Below are 16,147 nucleotides of genomic sequence, written 5' to 3' on the forward strand. Positions count from 1 at the left end.
GGTTAGATTATCATTCATCACTCTTTATTTGTCAAGTAACAATACATTGACTAGATTGCACTCTTTTGCATATTATTCATATGTACAAAGTTAAAAACCATGAATTGGTTTGAACTTATGTTTTTAGGGATCTTTTAATCAACAAATAAAATTTATAAGTCAACACTTTACTATTTTACACTTGCATCTGTTTTCAAATTCAATTGAAGTATAGTACAACAGGGTTTTGTCGAACTAAAGGGAATTGCATTAGAAGAAAATTATATTGGCATATTATAGCAAAAATTATGATTAACAACTTTTTGATGATTTTTGAGTCATGTTGAATAAAAATGTTAACAAGGAAACATACACTAATATTCACAAATTCTTGAGGAGAAAATTGGTTTGAAACATGGAATTATTTCTAGTCTCAAATGATCTTGAAAACATTAAGAAGTTTTGTGTTATACTTTCGGTTAGTTCCACACACCATTTCTAAATCCTTCATCTAGTGTCCTAGTATGGTAAGATGATTTTCAAACCTTATGTAATACAATAAATAATAGTTAAGTGTCACTCGTCGGAGTAGGTTGTCACATCATACTTCAGGCTCCATTAATATCATTTAGACTTGAACATACGTTGCTTAAAATAGAAGATTCATAGGGCAAGTGAACTAAGGTGTAGGTTATACTTATTAGTTCACTTGTCAACACTTTAAGAAGACGCATTTTTGGATCTTCAAATCAAGTTTTAGGTGATCAAGCTAAAATCACATTAAGAACTTCTCAAAGAATCAAAACTTAACCAAAAATAATAACTTGAATGTATTGGAATCAAAGGATGATACACATGTGGAAAAGAAATAAAATTGCACCATAATACAAATCAATGTATAAGAGCATAAGCCATCTATCCAAGGATGAGATGCTTTTAGACCCTAATGAGATTACAAAATTATGTTTTTATATCACATTTGATATCTCCTTTCTCCTCTTGAATTCTAAGTAATATTTACAAAATTTTACCTAGTTCAAGCTTAGAATCGTGACCAGAAAATCTAGAGAGAATAAGTGAAGAAGAAGAATGTGGAATTGAAGTGGAATTGAATATGGAATGAATGTGTTTAGCCGTGGAAGAGGTCCTTTATTTATAGGAGACTCGTAACCGCCTGACTCACCTACTTGTCCATACCAGGCGCACCAAACCCTTCAGCAAGGGTTTGGTTCATGATCAAGTAGCTTAGTCAGCTGCTTGGTGTTGACTCACCAAAGCTAGTTGTGAGCTACTTGACCAGGCTATTGTGAGCTACTCTAAAATGTGCTCATAGGCCTTCTCAAGTGAGGTCATGCATGATATAATAGTTGCTTGGTGGCTAAGTCAAGTTGACTCCTTTGCTGGGTCCAGCCCGTCTGGCTGCTTATGTGGCCATGCTGAGCTACCTGCTTGAGCAGCTTGTCCTCTAGCTAGGTGTGTGGTTCCAGCAAGGCAATCTCAAGGTGCAGGCTGAGTTGCCTGCTTCAGCAGGTTGGCTTGTGTCAGGCTTGAGTCTGACAGTGTAAAGCTTGTGCCTGACCGAGCCAAGTTGGTACTAGGTCTGTTGGGGCAGTGTGAAGTGCCCGCTCTACGGTGCTTAGTTAGTTGCTTCTGTTATTTGTCCATGCTTGTGGCCAAGCACTTAGCTTGCAATGTGTGCATCAAAAGTGGATTATGTGGACACCTCCTTGCTTGACTATTCTTCTTTGATTTTTTATCTTCTCTTTACTTTTCCTAGAAAATTTCACACAAAGATTTGGAAAAGAGGTGTAGAAAATATATAATCAAAGTATGGCAATTTATCTAAAAAGTGCCAAATTAAGTTGGTTTTCATGATTTGAATAGGATAAGTGCCATGATAAGTGTATGAAAATTAGGTATTTTTGGCACTAATCAAATGCATCAAGGAGCAACATGATCTTGACAAAGATTTTTCGAAAATCTATTTTGCTTGTATGCATTCGGGCCATAATGGGTATTTTAGGCATAATGGCTTTTTATATAAAGAAAAACAATTGTGGGTGCCTAAATGCTCCATTAGGGAAATGATTGTAAGGGAATCCCAAGAAGGGGGTCTAATTGGACACATCGTTGGTCAAAAGACTTTAGACATGTTCAAGTAACATTTTTATTGGCCACATATGAAATAAGACGTGCAAATTTTTTGTGACAAGTGCATAATATGTAAAAAGTCTAAGTTGAAGGCCATGCCTTGCTGCCTTTACACCCTATTGACCATCTTGAACTCACCTTGGATAGTCTTGTCCATGAATTTTGTTTTGGGGCTTCCTAGAACAAAAACAAGTAAGGATTCAATCTTTGTGGTAGTTGATCGATATTATAAAATGGCACACTTTATCCCATGTAAGAAAGTTGATGATGTTAACCATATTGTTGATTTGTTTTTCAAGGAAGTGGTTAGGCTCCAAGGTCTACCATAAAGTATAGTGAGTGATAGGGAAACGATGTTCCTTAGTTACTTTTGGAGGACCCTATGGGGGAAGCTTGGCACAAAGCTTCTCTTTTCAACCACTTTATCCTCAAACAGATGGACAAATTGAATTAGTTAATAACACACTTTCCATCTTCCTAAGGATTGTGATTAAGAAGAATATTAAGTCATGGGAGGAATGTCTACCAAATGTTGTGTTTGCCTAAAATTGAGCAACTCATGGTACTACTCAATTTTCACCATTTGAAGTTGTTTATGGGTTTGACCCACTAATACCTCTTAAATTATTACCATTTCCTAACAATTAAATTTTGGAGTATAGGGATGTAAAACCTAAGGTAGAGTATGTCCAACAATTTCATGAGCAATTCAAGGCCCAAATTCAGAAGAAGAATGAGAGTTATGATATGCAAGCTAACAATGGAAGAAAGCATGTGGACATTGAACCCATAGATCGGTTTGTGTCCATATGCGAAAGGACAGGTTTCTTGAGCAAATGAAATAAAAACTCCTTCCAAGAGGAGATTGTCCATTTCGTGTTCTAGCCAAAGTGAATGAGGCACTAGCCACTTGGTGTGGGACACTGGACGCTGGGTCTCGCACCTAACCAAGGATCAAGCGCTTGGGTGACCATGTTGGGTGCTGGGTGTGGCACCTGACTGACGTAGGGTTGGTGCATCAATTTCTTGGAGTTTGGCAATAAATGTGTTGGCCAACCGTGGTCCTACATCAAGCGTATTCAGAATAAAGTTTGAATTATTGTTTTTAAGATGTAAGTTATTTGAAATTGAATAATTTTACCGTAACTTAATGAGACCTTTTACTTGTTAACCGCCACATTTATGGCTTGTATTTCCTTTCATGGGCTTGGCCAACTGTGTTTGTACTCTGAAAATAAACTATGGAGGAATGGAATCCTTGATGGAGCTGTTAGAACCATTACAAGCTTATAACAACCAATTTATTGCACTTTGAGCCATTTTGGACTTTGCATAGGAATAACTTATGTGCCAAATGGAATCCTAAGCCATTTAACTCTTCTTTATACCCTTTGCGCCGAGAATAATTTCCTCCAAGAAGAAGAATCCTATATTCCTCATTCATTCTAGCTGTGGAAGCATTATAGGTGAATTAACTCACATTTTAACCATATGATCAAGACTTAAACGTGGCATCAATGAAAGAGGAATCCTATGCAAGCAAAGTCATCTAATCGTGGACCTTCAAGATGGAATCTCATGACTTCTTTATTTTCTTGCTTTTAATGTAATAACTTAGGAATTAACCATGTGAGAAATATCCTTAATTGGTTAATTGTGGGTGAATTAAGCCTTACGCCAATGTAGCGTGTAATTCATGGATGGAAGGTATCAAATGTAACCAGCCATGAAAGATTCGATTAAGTGTCTTAACTTAGGCAAATAATGTTTCTTGATTTCTTGTATTCGTGGGAACCAATCTTGGTTGGCCACACTATATGTAGTCGAGACATTTGATGAATAAAGTACCTTTGAATTTGATTGAATATTGGATTTATTTCCTTGTGAGAACATTGTGTCTTTTACTTACCTTCTTGGTTGAACCAATACTATAGTTCTTATAAAGAAACCAAGTTTCTTGTGGCGAACCTCATATTTGGCTTACAAACACGTCAAGTATTTTTGTGACTACAACATCTTCATTCTACCCCAACATCTTTATTTTGACTTATATTTCCGCTGCCTAACTCTAAGTTCATTAAAAGCTCATCAAAATTGTGAGCATTGGCCATACACCAACCCAGATAGATCATGCAAAAGAATCTCCAAAAGAGGTTAATATCACATATAATTTCTACTAATAAGTCATTACAATCATTACATGGGCTTATTTGGTCCTTTGAGGACTTCGAGTTTTGGAGGTGATTATTATGCTCTTGTAATAGTAGATAATTTCTCAAGACTCACATGGACATTATTTTTGTTATAAAAAATGGAGCATTTCATACTTTTCACAAATATGTGAAACGAGTCCAAAATGAGAAATTCTTGAAAATATCTGCTATTAGAAGTGATCATGGGGGAGAATTTCAAAATGCCCTATTTGAAGAGGTTTGTGAATAACATGGTATCACATACAACTTTTCAGCACCTAATCACCATAACAAAATGGTGTTGTAGAACGGAACAATATGTCATTGTATGAACTAGCAAGGACTATGTTGAATGACACTCATTTGCCCAAATAGTTTTGGGCTGATGCGATTAGTAGTGTTATTTATATCTCTAACAGAGTATTAATTAGTCCTATTCTAAAGGAAACCCCCTATGAACTCTATATAGGTTGAAAACCTAATATAGCTCATTTTCATGTCCTTGCATATAAATGTTTCGTTCTCAATAATGGAAAAGATAATCTTGGTAAATTTGATGCAAAATCAGATGAAGGAATATTTCTTGGTTATTCTTTAACTAGCAAAGCATATAGAATCTCAATTAAGATAACATTAACCATAGAAGAGTACATGCTTGTATCATTTGATGAAACTAACCCCTTCGAGGAGGAAAAAGTTGTTTTTGATAATGATGATTTACCAACCACATCAGAAAGTGAAGTTCCCATTATTGAAGAACACAATGACATTGAGAAAATGAAGTCAAATAATGATTTACCTCAAAATGAGGAACAAGTACATTCCTATATGTGAATACAAATGTGCAATGCATAATTTTGATGAAGACAAAGCATGAAGATATGAACAAAGCTAAATCAAGAAAAACATTGAAAACTGAAGTTCAAGCGTCAAGTAAATGAACAAAAGCTTAGGAGTAATTTTCATTTCCTTAGGTCCTATGGTGTTTTGAATGATTAGAGTTTAGGAAAGATTAACAGAATGAAAATATCAAAGATTAGAATGATGATTATCATGCATATGAGATTAACATTCATACATGATTTTGATGCATTAACATTCATGATTTTGATGCATTAAACAAGGTTAAAAATATAAATTAAGTGTTTTTCATAAAATAGTTAATCGATTGAGTCATTGAAAAATGGGCAACTCGTTAATCAATTAAGCCAATTTCTGTTTTGAAATCTTGGATTTTTAAAGAACGTTAAACGCACCAGAGTAATTGCAACATTTTTTAATATCAAACCAGAGAGTTTCTAAAAAAAGAGCTACAGTCTTTGATACACAACTAGAGAATTTTCATGAATCTTTGAGAAGAGACATGCAAGCATTCATCATCATATATAAAGTTATCTTTGAACATGTGCATCTCATTATCATACATCGTCTAATTCTAAGATTGTGAGATCTATCAAGAAGGTTTAGATATTCTCAATTGAGTGTATACAAGCAAAAGGAAAGGTGCAAAATCAAAGTACACAAGAAGACGATTCGATATGTAATTCGTCTCTCAAGGTTCAAGGTATCACCATAGAAGGAGAGAATATTTTAGAGAATTCCTAAGCTATAAGTGGTGAGGCTATCAATTAGAAGCTAGGTCCAAGAAGTTCTTGGTGGAAGATTGGGTGTAAGAACATTTCAATTCTTCATAGTGAAAGCAAATATCCCATATCAAAAGGGAGGGGGGACTGGATGCAGAGATTATAGTGGTTGGCAATCGAACCCGGATAAATTCGAACGTCTCAAGTTCTCTTATATCTACTCTTATACGTCGAAGAAATTATCAATTTCCATTATCTTGCATTCCATTTATATTTGTATTATTGTGTAATTGTCTCGGCATGATTCATCGTATAAATCAATTGATAATGTGCATGAAGGAACATATTGATCATTGCAAATCATTGTGTAATAGAACTAAAGATTTTCTGGAAACTAATCGAGTTAATCGATTAAGCCTGGAGTTAATCTATCAGGCTTAATCGATTAACGGCAAAAAATTGTTAATTGATTAATTACGCTATTAATGGATTAAATTAGGGAAAATCAACGAATATCTTTCAAAACAAAAAAGTTTCAATTGTAGACCAATACACCAATTCACCCCCTATAGGTGTGTTAGAGCCCCTGTTATCCAACACTACCGTCTAAAAGAATGGAGAACCCTTAGAGACCATCCTATTGACAACATCATTGGCGGCATAAACAATGGAGTTTATACTCAACTCAATCTAAATGATGCTTGTTTAAATATGGCCTTCATTTCTCAAATAGTAAAATCTAGAATAGATGATTAACATTACATTCTTGCCATGAAAGAAGAATTCATTAAGTTTGAGAGAAACTGAGTTTGGAAATTTGTTCCTAGACCTAAGAATAGGAAAGTCATAGGAACTCATTGGGTCTTTAGGAATAAATCATATGAAAATGACATTATTGATAGAAACAAAGCCAGGTTAGTAGCCCAAGGTTAAAACCAAAAGGAGGGAACTGAATTCTATGAAAAAAATCACTCTCATGGCTGAAATTGAGTTTATAAGATTACTCTTAGCAAATGAATGTTTATTGAATTTTCAATTATATCAAATGGATGTAAATAGTATCTTTCTAAATGGTTATATAGAAGAGGATGTATATGTTGAAAAACCTCCAGGTTTTGTGCAAAGATATGTCGACGATATAATTTTTTGTTCTATTAATAAGGCATTGTATAGTGAATTTGCTAATATGATGCAAAGATAATTTTGAGATGTCCATGACGGGAAAGTTGAATTACTTTCTTATAGTTCAAATCAAGCAAACCAAGGATCACATATTCGTGAATCAATCCAAATATTGCAAGGATCTTTTAAAGATATTCAAAATGTAAGAACGCAAAGCAATTGTCACTCTCATGGGTTCAAACACCTACGCAGAAACTGATGAGGCTGGAAATCTTGTAGACATCACCAATTATCAAGGTATGATCGAATCTTTACTCTCCTACAACAAGTAGACCTATTATTATGTCCAGTGTCTGCTTATGTGCCAGATATCAATCCAAACCTAAGGAGTCGCATCTAGTTGTTGTTAAAAGGATTATGAAATACCTTAAGGGAACAACAGATGTAAGCCTATGGTATCCCAAGGGTAGTGTATGTGATTTGGTTGGTTACACTAACTCAGACTTTGCTTGATGCAAAACTAAAAGGAAGAGTACTAGTTGAACTAGTCACATGTGAAGAAGATCTAGCTCCTGACCTTGGCAATGTTTTGATGAGAATACCATGATCACAAAAATAAGAAAAAGGAAGAAGACTATGAAGACATATAAGATTCCAGCTTCACGGAAATTATAGATCAAGTCTTCAATAGGTACTTCTATCCTTATGTTCAATTTATTTTTAGTACCAATCCTGAAAGTATTCAAAAATGTTACCTTGAAACAATATCAAAAATGCTAAGTAACAAGTTATTTGACTTGAGTAACAGGTTACTAGATATGGGTAAAATGTTACCTGAAATACGTGACAATTGGTATTAGGTTACTAGAACTACATAATAGGTTACCAGACTAAGAAAACGGTTCCAAAGCAAAATTGACACTAGGTAACCGATTAATTACATCTATTAATTGATTACCACTATGGATAGGAAGTTTTGGTAATCTATTACATTGTCGTGGTAATCGATTACACAGAGCTGATGCAAAACATATTTTCAAATTTGAATGAACAAATCTTCATCCAAAGTGAATGGGTTTCATTCCGATCGTGTCTCATATTCATGGAAGGGCGCTATGGCTGATTGGAAGCCTATTTAAAGGCATTGAGACATTCAATTCAATAGAAAATCCATATACAATTGATACATGAAATTTTTACAACTTAGTAAAACAATTTATGCACTCTTTTACAACTTTGATTCTAAACTTTCAGATTTTTCTGAAGTTGCTACAAGTGATAAACTCTAAAGTTTTTCAAACAGATAAGAACATTGCTTATGGAGTATATTTAGAACAAAAAGATTGCAAGTTATATCAATTGTCAAATACTTGTAAAGGCAATCCTGCCATTGATTTCATTCTTCATCTTCTTGTAATACTTGTCATCACAAGAGTGAGGCGAGAAGGGGAAAAGACTTAACGTAGAAAGGTTGTTTTCCAAGGGTAGACATTTGTGAGTGTGTAAGGTACAAGAGTCTTGGGGTGAGAAATTGAAATTTCACCTCAAAGAATCTAGCAGAAAAATCTCTTGTGTAGCAAGAGTACTAGATGTAACTTTCGGTAGACAAGAAGGAGAACTAGTATAAAAATTATGTGTAATCTTCTTCTTCTACTTTCTTTGTGTACTTTAATTTGGTTTTAACTTGGTTGATTTCTGCAACTATTTTCCATTGCACAAACTCTTTGATATCTCAGCATAAAAATGAGCCCTTTGAGAATCAATTAATTTACCGCTTTTAGTTTCCATCTAATACTTACATCACATTCGAGGAAGTTTCCTAGTATATTGGTCATCTAAGACGCAAGTTTGTGTTCCATTAAGCACTATGGAGGCATAATGTATTGTAGCATGTAGTTGTTGTGCACAAATGGTGTTGCTCAAACAAAAATTATGTGATTATGGTTTAGCTTAGGAGCAGGGACCAAACACATAGACATAAGATATCATTTCATGACGGACCATGTGATAAAGAAAGATGTGCAATTAGAGTTTGTAGATACTTGGATAACTAATTATCAGGTACTGGGAGACTTGAAATAACTAAAACTGGGCAAGTATCTAATTATTTAAGGAAATTAAATGTTTAAGTACCTCATTACTTGGGGAAATAGAATGTGTGTGTAACGAACTACTAATTTCAGTGACCAATTAGCTGAGGTAAATTCTAGAAATATGTTAATCCTATGAAAGAGTGGTCACCAATTAATTTAACAAAGTAATCGATTACTCTATCATGTTTATATATAGGAACCCTCGTTTATTTCATAAATTTCAAACCTTTCCTCCTTCCTCCCTAGACCCATAACCCCTACAACTTCAAATCTTTCATTTTATAACCATTTCGTGAAATTTGTGGTCAAAGCACCTAAAATTTTCATCATTAATGAGTTTCTAACCACAAATTCTACATATTGTTCCCAAAAGCAAAACCCCCCATATCATTTTCTTTATGAAAACGTAGAACTTAAAACTTCAAAATCCTGACTTCTTCTTCAAAAATCAAGAAGCAACATTCTAAGCCTTGTCAAATTGGTCTACCTGTGGCGCAAGAGACCAACCCACTAGATTTATCAAGGCTCTTTTCAAACGTCCAACAATGACAAACCTTCTAGGAATACTTCTTAGGGAATGAAATTATCGCTCCAACGATATTCCCGATTTGTTTGAATTTACTTAGTTTCAATTTCCTGAACTCATTAGGCATCAAAATCTTAGAGAATTATTTTGTTGAAAAAATGCCTACTTTCCTACACTTGTGCGTGTATTTTATTACAATATGACTATAAAGAACAATAGAGGACATTCCTCTGTTAAGGGAAAGGATATTGTTTTAGACCTATATGTTTAGGCAATGTTTGGATTAATGTACCCATCACAAGAGCCAAAATTTTCTTTGGTTTACACTGTCCTTGGGATGAGTTCGATAAGAAGAGTTTCTACTAATCAATGTGTAGATTTCCTCAAGAGGAAATTGTGAGCAAAAAGCAACATGTAGTGGTTGAATCTGTTAAAATTAGAGACCTCATTTTTCTAGTAAATCTCAATCTATACGATCATGTATTGTATTATTTTCTAAGTTATATTGCAATTACAAAAATTTCAAACCTTTCTCATATTAATGATTTGGAATTACAATTAATGTTTTCGATTAAAAAAATTACACTTGTGAATTGGGCATTCCTCGTTATGCAACATATACATTATCTTGGCATAAGAATGACACACTATCTTCTGCGATCATTGTGTGTGCCATACTGGAGATGTTTGGGATATCGACTGATGGAGAGTCCAAACTGGAATTAACCGCTCGTGATAGAAAAATAGACTAGGATGCAATCCACAATATGGGATTCTTTTAAGATCTAGTCAACATACAATTTAGGCATAAGAATTATTGTGTTCATAAATCCTATAAATCCCTGCTCCTCAACCAATACCTCAACCTCACAACCTCAATTTGATCCCTCTTTTTGTTCCAATGATTCAATGAATAGCTTGGTTGTGGAAGAAATAATTTGTCTTCAAGGCTACATCACCATAATGATGGATGCTCTTGAAGCTCATTACCAACAAGTTCACAATGACATCAAGAAGATATCTAATCGATTGGATTACATGGACATATATGATGATGATTTAGATGTGTTTTCTGAGATTGGATGAGCGCAACATGATATATTTTTGATAAAGACAAGGATACAAAGGCAAGCTTAAAGACAAAGACATCTTAACAAACAATGAAGCCAAGATTCAAAGCGTCAACATCAACGAAGACTTAGGTTAAGTATTTAATTTCTTTAGAGTCGTATGATGTTTTCTTAGAAGGAGTCTAGGCTAGGTGAACCAGAATGGGAGTCTCCCAAACATGATCATGCATCTACATATTGATTTTAACGCATCAAAATCTTATATCTTTTGAAAATCGTATATCATGCATTCACATATCATGTATAAGGTTCCTCATGCATTAAATAAACTACTTTTCAACACAATTAATCGATTACATTATGTATTAACCGATTAAATGCTAATGGGAACCCATTAATCGATTAAGTATGGGGTTAATCGATTAAATACTAATGGGAACCCCTTAATCGATTAAGTATGGGATTAATCGATTAGCAGTCTTACAATAGCTTATGATTGTAAACTGTTGGCGTTGTTAATCGATTAACCAATGCAGAAACCAGTTTCACATAAAAACTGAAATATTCCCATTTTATCATAATCAATGATGGTTTAAAAAATTTCAGATATTAATTTTCAAATACATTTTGAGTGCAATTAGTGTTGTAGGAAATTTCTTTTAGCGTGCTTGACACATGAAAGTGAGATAGGATAGTTTCAATTGGGAATTTTCATTTTATGCATTGATTGTCAAAAGCATTTTCAAAACCTAGATAAATCGCACAATTTTCGATTAAGTCTTTTGTGATATTTCCAGTTAGTTTTTAGTGTTGTTCTTGGATTGTTAGATTAGCATAATGAAGGTGCAGTAAACTTGTGACGTTTTTCTTTAGTTCTCTTGGTGTATTAGTATCACCGTGTAATAGAGAATTAAGTTGTAAATCCTAGCTGAGGTTAGGTTGAGTATTCACTAATACAAGGGTCTTAGAAGTGAGTTAGGTTTGGCTGGGGCCAGAACCATAGTGGTGATAATTATCCATATAGGGTTGAGGGTAAAACCGTTTAGGGATCTCCATAGTCCAAGAAAGAAGTCTTGTATTGATAGGAAGTATGTTTTGTAAAACATTTGACTTTCATTAGTGAAGAAAAATCTCTCAAAATTAGAGGGGAAGGCCTGGATGTTGTTTGCAAGTGGACACGCAAACCAATATAGAGGATAAAATCGACATCTTGAGTTTTCTATCCCCTATATTTTAATTACTATCAATTTATGATTTGTTTATCTAGAACTAATGTGCATAACTGATTAAATTGTGCTATCATTAATCGATTAAGGGTCGATATAATAAATTAAACTAGTAGATTTCTAAATATCTCATTAAATCAAAAAAGCGACTCTAGTATACCACTACACCTATTCACCCTCTCTAGGTGACCGTAAGCCTTTACTATTCAAAAAGTGGTATCAGAGCTAGTAAGACAGTACTAGCTTGACCACATAGATCGTTGATCCTAGGAACTCTTACTATCAGCTCCACTAACCCTTTCGGCGGCGATGGTTCATCCATCAACCGCATTCCGGTTTTTAGGGGTGAGGGGTACGCTTATTGGAAAGCCAAAATTATGATATTCATCAAGTATATCAAAGCAGATATTTGAGATTCCGTACAAAATGGCCCTTATACTCCACTGCACCTAGTGGAAGATGAAACCAAACAACTTGTGGACGAATTATGAGAAATGGAAAGTACAACTTAATTTGAAAGCGAAAAACATCATAACGTTCGCACTATCATATGATGAGTTCTTTCTAGTTTTACAATTTAGTAGTGCTAAGAAAATGTGGGACACTTTACAAGAGACTCATGAGGGCACTAGTGTGGTCAAACAAGCTAGATTTAATGCATTAACACATGAATACGAGTTAATTCGCATGTTTCCAAAAGAATCGATTAGTGATATGCAAAAGCGCTTTACTCACATTGTTAACCATATAGTGGTATTAAACAATATTTTTGCTAAAGTTGAACAAACTAATAAAGTGTTTAGGTGGCTTGATAGGGCATGTCAACCAAAGGTGACAGTGATAGATGATTCAAAGGATCTTGATTCGATATGACTAGCTTCGCTCTTTTGCAAACTCCAAGAATATGAAATGGAGTTAGGACATTTGACTTCACATGAGGAATCAGACAAAAAGAAAATGAGGACCTCTCTCAGAGGCCCAACATCAAAAAGCCAAGAGGAGAGATATGACGAAGAAGATTCCAATTTAGAAATTGATGACGAGACCATGACACTTCTGGTTAGAAAATTCAGCCAGTTTCTCAAGAGGAAAGGAAGAATAAAAAGGTTTCATGAAAAGGATGTGAAATATTCAACCAAGAAAGGCAATAATCCCAAAGATCACTATACTTACTATGAATGTGGTAAATCGGGCCACATGAAATACCAATGCCCAACTTACCTCAAGAGTGTTGAAAATGATAAGAACAATCCTCAGGACTTCAAATCAAAGAAAACATATATAGTATGGAACGTTCCTGAAGAGGATTCGACTTCTAGCAACTCAGAAGAAGAGGAATCGGCAAAACTTTGCCTCATGGTCCAAAATCAAAATTCCTATGACTTAAGTAATCAAGAAGAGTTGAATGTGGTACAGTCTTATGAATCTAATTCTAGTTTCAAAATTGTCCTACCTATAATGAACTATATGGCGCATTTGTCGAGTTGCATGAAGAACTAGTAAAGCTAGTTATATAAATTTAGATAGAAAACGAGTAATTCTTTTACATGAAAAGAAAAGAATTGAAATGCAGAATTTTATTGATGAATTAAAATTAGAGAATGAAACTTTTGATCTCATATATTCTAATGCTACTTGCAACTGTCCTATTATGTTAATTGAGGCATCTACTTGTGAAAACTACAAAATTTTGGAAAACGAAAACTTGTGCTTAGAACACAAAATTTCAAACTTCACAAGTAGTTGCCAAAACTTGAACAATTGACTTGTTGCATTTAGAAATGTACATAACCGATCTGGTCTAGGTTACAAGCATGCTCATAAAAAGAAGTTTAACTTGGAACAAGTAGCATAAACTAAAAAGTAGCATGAAACATTGCCTAATTGCTTTTATTGTGGCATATATGGACATACTTGTATTTCCCCATCTCAGGTTGCAGTGATATCTCCAACTAGGATTGTATGTGTTGAAATGAAATTAGATTCATATCATTGTCGTTGATACTACCAGTATTATTGTCTACCGGTGAAGACTCCATTTACTACAAGTGGTCCAAATTCCTACAATGTGGGAAATGCATTAGTAGGATGTTCAAGTGAAGTGCATATACCACAAACCTTGTCAGTGGTTGATAATGTAGGTTGCTGCTCGCCCAAGGCAAGTTGCCTAATTATAAATGTCAGCTCCTCCACTTTTTCTCTATCCTTTGATTTTCAGTTTTGTTGGTAATGCACACCTCACTTACAAATCTTATTGTAGCAATCATGTGAGTGCCAAAATGATATTGGTTTGATGCAATGTTCTCAATCAGGTCCGATCAACATATGGTGTTTGGTAAAACAAAGCACCTCTAGTAGCCGCATCAATCATGCTCCAATCCGTCAAACAACCCTTCATGAAATTACTGACTTAGCAATTGTTGACTAATTTGATGAGGACAACTACTGCAAAGCTTTTTAAAAAATTTAAACATTCATATAAAGATTCACCTGTACTATATCTTATGCCGCATATGTTCCTTATAGATGCAGTCCTAAATGTCGAGAAGAACTTCTCTTGGAAATTTTACTTGAGCTCATTCCAACATGTAACATATGCAGGGTGTAGAGAATACAATCAATCTTTGGCAGCATCTTGCAAGGAAATAGGAAACATTCTGAGTTTGATGAGCTCGTATATGGTTCCTTGCGGTCTCATGCTAGAGCAATCAATGTGGAACTCCTTCAAGTTATGAGGATCCTAACCTGCCAAATAATGAAACTTAGGCATCATATGAATTAATCTAGATTTAAGCTGAGACGGGCGTTCTACATAAGGGTATTGAAAGCATAAGGATTGATTATTAACATCGAGAGTAGAAAGCTCCTTTAATGTTCTATTTTTCTCATCCATTATGGTAGAGTCGATCCTATTGACAACGAAAGTGTTAGTAGAAATAGAAGATATTTAACTACTATTTTCTAAGAAAGAAGATAGAGTTTGACTCTTTCGCAAAGAGTGCAACATTCTATCACTTTCAAAATGAAAAGGATAAAACATGTGATAACTCAACCTTGTGATATAGTGAAGGATATCGCCGTTTTTATATATCTTTTTTATTACCTATTATCTTATCTAAAACAAAACAAAATGACAAAAAATAACCAATTGTTAAGAACAAGGAATGAGATAAGGAATAGATAAAATTTCCTAAATTAAAGGGAATACAAATAAAAAAATAATCAAAACATGATCAAACGATCTTTAAAAATATGAGAGCATGAAGATAATCTAATTAGATTAATTAGCAAATTATGATGGAATTTTTTTTAAAAATCAAAATAAAATAGGAAGGATGGAATTTAATTTATGGATTTAAAAGCATTTGGCAAATCGAAAAGTCTTGATCAACTTTATAGTTCACTGCGCCTTCATCCAAGATTGTCTGAAAATATGATTCGAAAACAAAAACACTCCCAATTTCAGTAGAATGAGGAAATGGCAAGGTTTAGATTCGATCACAGAATGGTACAATAACCTAGATAATATAAAAAAAGAGAGAGAGAATGTCATATAATTAAAGCAAAAAACACTATAAAATCAATCATTAATCACATAAGTCACTGAGAATGGCGCCAACTTGAGGAATGCACTATCGTGATTCAATATCAAAAGAGCTTTGCAATTAAATGTAGTACAAGGTGTGAAGACACCATTGTTGATCATGAGGACTCAAATTAGTTATCAATTGAGAGAGCAGTAGAATACAAGTAACAAAAGAAGGGGGGTTGACTAACTTGTTTGCCATTAAAGTGAGAAGGATAATGCAGGATTTGAAATTAATGGAAGAAAACTGCAATCTTAATGATATAGCCATTCATAGTCCAACAGACTATCTTTGACCATAAATAAATATGACATTTTTCTATCAAATTTGGGTATTGTATCCCAATGCATGAATGTGGATTGGTGAACCCAGATTCTCTACTCGACACTTGACTAGAAAGATTAATTGAAGTTAAAAATATAAACGCAAAACATTTTAACCATTTGTTAAAATCTATCAGAAAACATGCAGATCAATGTGAGATAGAAAAGATAAACCAATTTTAAAGCAATAACTAATATTGATGAAGTATGAGATCTCAAATATGCTAACATATGGATGTTGTACCTTATTATTACTCAAGATTTAAGCAAGCCCTATGAATATAAGAAAAACAAG

This window comes from Lupinus angustifolius, chromosome LG11 (assembly GCF_001865875.1).
Source record: "Lupinus angustifolius cultivar Tanjil chromosome LG11, LupAngTanjil_v1.0, whole genome shotgun sequence".
NCBI lineage: Eukaryota > Viridiplantae > Streptophyta > Magnoliopsida > Fabales > Fabaceae > Lupinus > Lupinus angustifolius.